This window comes from Alosa alosa, chromosome 6 (assembly GCF_017589495.1).
Source record: "Alosa alosa isolate M-15738 ecotype Scorff River chromosome 6, AALO_Geno_1.1, whole genome shotgun sequence".
Lineage (NCBI taxonomy): Eukaryota > Metazoa > Chordata > Actinopteri > Clupeiformes > Clupeidae > Alosa > Alosa alosa.
Window position 1 is genome coordinate 8,794,317 of NC_063194.1, and position 7,046 is coordinate 8,801,362.

A 7,046-nucleotide genomic window follows, 5' to 3' on the forward strand; every position below is an offset into this window, starting at 1 on the left:
TCTTATCAATCATAATAGATCATTGTTCCAATTTTGTTGCCATCAAAATTAATAACGTCAGGTTTCATCAATATGGTAATGGTGATTCAACATTTATTTTCCATTCACATTTCAGTATCAACCATAATGATTAAATGTCAGCGGAAAAAAAAATTCTTTAGAGATGCACCAATTGATTAGCCTGGCTAACGCCAGACCTCAACTCATTGAGATGGGGTCTGGGAACTACACAATCATTTTCTCGTATTTGAGACGTGGCTTACGAATGCCCGGAGCCGTTTATGTAGCCGTCTGTATGTAGCTCATAGCCGCTTCGGTGTGTCGTCATCGTCTTGCTGTCCCCCCCTCCGTTCTGTGATTGGTTCCTTCGTTGAGGTGAAAATCGGGTCCATGGAATCCAGGCTGCCTAGCAGTGCGAATAAAATTGCACGCGCAAGGCAGCAGGGGGAAACCCAGGCTACCGATTGATCGGCTGGTGACCGGAATCGGACGATTTTCACGTGATGGGCCATGAACGGTGACCGCCCAGTCAGTCTGAGACATGCCGATTTTATGCCGGTCAAATGCACTCGCGCGCCGCACTTCTAACAACACTCAGCTGAGTTTGCAAAGTTTGCTAGCAACCAGGCCAACACTTAGGGCTGGATGTACAAAGAAGCGCTAATAGGCTACTGAGTTTTTCTATGCAGCGGACGCTGTGCTTTGCCATATTGCGTGGAATTTACTAAGCTGTCACTTCATTAGGCTACGTAAACATCGCTCATAGCCGCCTGTCCCTGCCGCTAATTGCGTGCCCACAGCTGAACCACAAGCTCAGCTGAACGGAGATAACCGACCATTATCTACATTAAAAAGAATCAAAATTTCGATCATAGGCTACATGATAAGATGTCAACAAGCAGCGACCTACAGCAGCCCTAGTAGTTCTACTCCACTTTGTATTTTTAGTTGGATATTGGATGTGAAAAAAAAAAAGTGTGTTCCGTAACAGTACATTTATATTAGTATTGTGTGAAATGAATGTCCCACACTGGGAAGCATTGATACTGCAGCTGAAGTTAGACTTGAAGAAGAATCTCTCTGCTCACCGGTTCCCACCGGTGCCATTCCATTATTGATAAGTTGATTATATTTCTATATTAAAGGACAATTCCTCTCACGTTGCACGACGTTGGACTGGAGCAACGCGAGCTGAACTGACTGTTTTCCCAAGATGGCACCCGCTTGTATACGTGAACGGTACTGTTTCTAAACTATCTTTTTAATAAACTGTCTGTACACACGCCAGAAAACGCCACACGGAGCGGCGTAGTCACCAGCGTTGACACCACATGACAAAAACATTTTAAATATAACAAACACAAAAGATGCCGGACGGATTAATTAATTAGCGGTTTGTGGTAAAACTGGTCACATTCGAATAGCATGAAAACATATCCCAGAAAATGGACGAATTCGGTAAACATGTGTTATTAACCCCTAGGTTCATTTTGCGCCGGAATTTTCTTTAACATGTTCTATTAAAGAAAAGTTAAAAAATAACTATTTCCCAGATAACAATTTCCTTTGGGCCGGAAGTCAGGAGATGCTTTTATAATACAAAACACTGATTTGACCTAAACCTGGATTACGGATATGAGCCGGAGGACCAAACTGTTCCCTCGGTTTTTTTGTCACTCCCTTGGATGAAGTAGCCTTTTGCCAGTTCTACCACTACACCAGGAGATCGTGTCTCGACAAAGTTTTCAACACATTTGTGTAAGTATTTGGTCATGCAAACATTGACATTTAAGGTTGAATAATGGTTGATTAATGATTTTGTTAGGTCAATGTAGTTATCATGCATTCCAAATTAAGGATATTTTTTCATTATGGAACAAGCATGGAGGCTGTGAACTAGCACGGTTATGAGCTAGCACTTAGGGTAGGCTAGCCTCCATAACTTTCCTTGATGAGAAGTCTTTGTTTCTTGTAATTTTCACCATTCACATTTGTTTTGTTATCCATTTTCATTATTACTGACTGAATATGCATTAACTGTGCGAGAGTAGGGGCAGGGAAAAGCAGTTCAACATCACACCATTGACTCACACTTGGACCTGCGTGGAATGTGCATTGTGCACTTGTCGCGATTGTTAGTTAGCTGAGATGAATTTGCAGGATTTCCTGCTTATTAGCCTCTGCCTACATAGCAATGAGCAGTGAGCCCAATGAGATGTGCCAGTCCAGCATGCTCCTAGAAAATATCCGGACCAGCCCCAGCATCAGCACTAGCCTCAGCATCAGGACCAGCCCCAGCATTCACACCTGCACTAGCCTCAGCATTAGCACTCACACCTGAAGTAGCCGTTCTTAACTTATCACTTGACTTGATGGACATTTTCACCCTGCCAATGCATGAAGAAAGTTTATTTGTGTCTCTTGAGCGTAACGAAGCACCAAGGACCACCAGGCTACGGATTCACAGGGGGAATGCCTTTAAAAATGGGACTGTTTCTATGGATGAGCTGCTATTGGAAATTGAGATGGTACTTCCAAACGGCACAACTGAGAAAGGAGGAATGACAATGGTGGAATTCTGCGTGACACATGGGAGTGAGTATTGGGAGACGTTCTTCACGAAATGCACATCTGGGAACAATCTGAAAATACTAATGACATAACATGAAGGATGACTGGGTAAATGTTGCAAAAGTCCTCGTCCATGGCTACATGATGAAGTATTTCCTTATCGTCCTTGCAAAGCCCTTCGTTGCCTACTGCCTTGGAATGGAAGTTAAGGAGGAATATTTTCTTGGGACCTTCTTGGAAACGGTACCCTCAAAAGAGAAGCAGGTTCTGGTGCAGGCACTGAGAGATTTCAAAGAAACATCAGGGAGTGAAGAATTTTTGGATTTCCTGGAGGCGCATGACATAAAAACCCATGTGACCGAGTCCAATTTACACAAAACTCTTTCCGAGGTTGCACACAAGGAGATCATACAGGACCCTGCATACATTGCAGAGTGTTGGCACAGTGTGCTAATGCAGCTTAAAGGGGTCATAGAATGCAATCGAGTTTACTTTGTCATAGATGAATAGCGATAGTTCAGTGGGTGAAATGGACATACAGAGAACTTCAAAACCCCACCGACACCTCCTTCCTATGCAAATCTCACAATTAGAAACTCCCGCCATAAAGCGGGCGAATCCTGACGGCTGCGAGTTTACATAAAACTTCGCCCGGGTGGTACCTTATTTGGCTCTGGCCTGTACATTTGTCACGCCTCAAAATTTACATACAGACCAGCCCACTGGTGCTCTGAGCCCAGGAACGTGAACGGAGAGTGAAGATGAGACAAACACTAGTTTAGCTGCCTGCTCGTTTACTTCCACAGGAATTATAAAGCAGACAGTTCTTCAAGGATATCGAAATGAGCCACGGCCAGTAAATGCAGTGTTCCAGGCTGAAACTTAGGCTACAAAGAAAGCTGAGACTTTCCATAGTCTTCCCAAGGATTCAAAAGTTCGAGGGGCATGGATAATGTTTTTCTACCAGATCCCTGCAAAGTTTGACACGTTATTAATTTGCAAAACATTTCACCGAAGGCAGTTTTCAAAACCTTGGACAGTTAAGCAGGATTTGCTAAGCTGCTGTTACTGAAACGAGGGGCTGTTCCGACCGTAAGGTCATCACAATCGCATGCTGTAAGTATTATTTTGTCGCTAAGCAGTTATTAGCCATGCTAACGTGTATCTAGCAAGTAGAATGTGTGATTTAGTTCATTGGCAAGGCTATTTAATTTTCCTGTGTCATTCGGATAAAACCTGTGTTGTCATGTTAACCTACATTTTACTATGCATGTTTATCGAGATCTCTGACAGGTTATGTTCTCAGCAAGATAGCCAACTGAAGCTAGATCCGTGCCGGACGTTGTGGTAGGTGTGGCCCAGTTCCGTCCCAGTGTAATTTTGCTATCAGGGTTGTGTGCTGTAAAGTGGTTAAAAGAAATTAAATCGGAATCGGCTAAAATCGGTATTGGCAGGTCAAACTCTATGAAAAATCGGAATCGGCCCAAAAAATTGCAATCGGTGCATCTCTAGAATAGCCTGGGAAACCCCCAGATGTACTTCTGGCAAATTCGAGATTCGCTCTGAAAGTCCGTCTGGCCAAGAACCCATTCTAGCCCATTTCCAATTTTCCTAGATCTAGGCACCAATCAGAACCCTTGAGGCGGGCTTTACACGATGACGATAGAGCACCTGTTGAAGAAGCCGGGTTTAAAAAAAAAATTAAAAAACCGATGGCTGCTGCCGCTTGTTTGAAGCTGCTAACACGTTGGTTTTAGCCTGGAAACCAGACTCTCTGACTTCGCTGACTTTAGGGAAAAGAAATCGAGTGGAAGTACATAGGCAGGCAGAAGCCAGGCTACGTTGGTTTAAGACAGGGAGTTTCGCAACTGCTTCCTTATGTTGGAATATGCAACATTGTACAAACATGTAAGGGATACATATGTGATATCTGCAACAGTGGCTACTGAAAACGGATTGAAATTCTGTTCATTTATAGGCCTACAGAAGCTGGGCACATAGTCTATCCGACAGAAAACACATACTCTTGAATTGGTGTGCTATGCGAGCATAACTCGAATGCTCAAAAATGAAATAGGCCTAGGCTAGCCTAAATATTGCAACATTGAGTTTTTATGGAAAGAAAATGATTTACAGACTAGGGGGCAGGCAAATTCCCGGAAGTAGAAGAATCAATGGTGGCTGGAGGGACCGCTTCTCTGCTAACCCCCATAGAAGCCCATTCATTTTAGAAATACCATAACTTCATATAGCATATATCCTGTGCCGATATTGTAGCTTCTATGTTATCTACATAAACAATAAAAGGCAAAACAAGACTCGACTACCTCATACGTAACGTTAGGTTCCCGTAAGAAGAATGTTTAGCATGTCCGGTTGAAGGGAAGCTAACGCACCGAAGGATAACTGTATTGTTTGGATAAGAAGCATAGTCCAGCCAGCACGGAAACTCGTGAACAAAGCTACGTAGCCTACAATAGCATTGTATGTTAAGGTAAAGCATAGAGCAAGTAAACCTAATGAAAAACGGTAGTTTTACCGTTAGGTAGTCTAACGATAATCATTTCAGAGGTTTTCGATGGATTGACCGTAGGTCAGAAAAGTGGAAAGAAGATTAGCTTCAAGGCTATAACTTTTTTGTTTTGTTTTACCATGACTGTTTTTGAATCATGTGTGGTAGTTTCAACAGTAACACGACTTGATATTGTGAGGATGATATTAATAATAATACATAAATAAATGTTTAACTTTGATGACTTTGAAGGTGAAGGAAGTGTGAGAAGAATTTCTGTGTATCTATCATATGAGTTACAAGATTCAGTTCGATGGCTAACGCCACAAAGTTAAGTCTTAGCCCGCGCAGTACTGGGGGGACCAACTGAAAAATCGTTCAATTTGACTCAGTGCCCTCCCATTGAAAACGACGGAGTCTGTTCGTCAATTTCTTTTACTGTCTATGTTTACAGACCACTATCTGCATTAAGCTACACTTAAGTGTTTGCGTTGAAACAATTCTGGCATAATTGCTTTGAACGTTTCAGTCTCTTGTCCCCTATTCCTGCTTTATATGTCCCGGTCAGCCAGAAAAGACGAATGAAACAAAATGCTCGTTTCAACGTGAACGGTTTTGTTCAGATCCGAAAATGCGATTGTGTTTGACAGAGGGCAGATGTAAATTGCTAGTGACAAAATATTAGCTTTCAGTGTGGCACGATGTCTTTGTAAATTAGCCTACGTTAAATTAAAAAGTGGTTAATTCTTCCTGCTTCTCCCTACAAACAGACAGTGTTGCAAATTGTGTTTCCGTCGCTGTCTCTTTCGTTCTGATTGGTTTTTGGCCTCTCCTATTGCATCCGAGGCATTTTGATCGGCGTCCCTTTGGGAACGCCCTTTGGAAATGGGCTGTGAACAGACCTACTCTCAGTTATGACTGAGAAGGGTCTGGTTTCAACCGGGCTATCTCTAGAATTCTTTTCTCTGGCGGCCGCTAGGCAGGGCTCGAAATTAACGATGTCCCGACGTCCCGGGGACCATAAAAAATGCTTCCGGGACACAATAGAATGATGTCTGGGACAACTCTGGGACAGTAGAAAAAATGGCAAAGCAAATTTCAAAATAGGTACTTTTTCCCTAAACTGTTCACATGGGAATCTAAACGTATCTTTCTTGTCTGAATAAAATACAGAATCTGGCCTATACAAAATTTGACCTGGCGTGACGGGCAGCTGGCAAAAGCAGCGTTAGCCAGCTGATCTGTAAAGAAGCGGTTTTGTACACGCAGCCTTACAACACTGTTTAGGCTACTGCTCTTCAAATCACTATAGGCTACAATGTTATTTTTGGTACAAATATAGTAAGATACCCAAATGGGCTGGGTGCTTTATGTTTCCTTAGGAATCTGCCAGTATTGGTTAAATGAATATTGTGACTTATAGGCCGACACAAAAATAGGGCAAAGGGCGGTAGGCCTAATGGGTCACTTTCGATATAGAGGTTAACTTACCTAACTAGCAGGCAGGTAAATGGCATTTGTTTTCATGACATTGTGAACATTTTTGACTGATAGTGTAGGCCTAAGGTTACACTGGTGTTCTAAAAAAAAAAAAAAACGACATGACAGTCCTCTGACTAAAAGTGCGTGTTTTCTGTCATTGACAGACAAACGTCACCAATATCATGCTGAGCTAAATAGCCTACTGCAACTGCGATTTGACAAAACGATAGTGTTGCAAGGTAGCCTATAACAATGAAAACAGTTATTTAAGTTAGCATTTGACATTTTGCTGTGGCAGTTCTAAGGGATGTCCAAACTGGCGTCCGCCATGCACTTTAATCCGCCCGCCCGAGCATTTATTAGTTTATCAAATTATTAAAATAGGCCGCTCGCTATTTTTTCCAGCAATAGACGACGTTGTGGTTAACTTTAGGCTACTGCAAACTGCTTTAGACTCTTCTTAGAGAACGTTTACAATGTC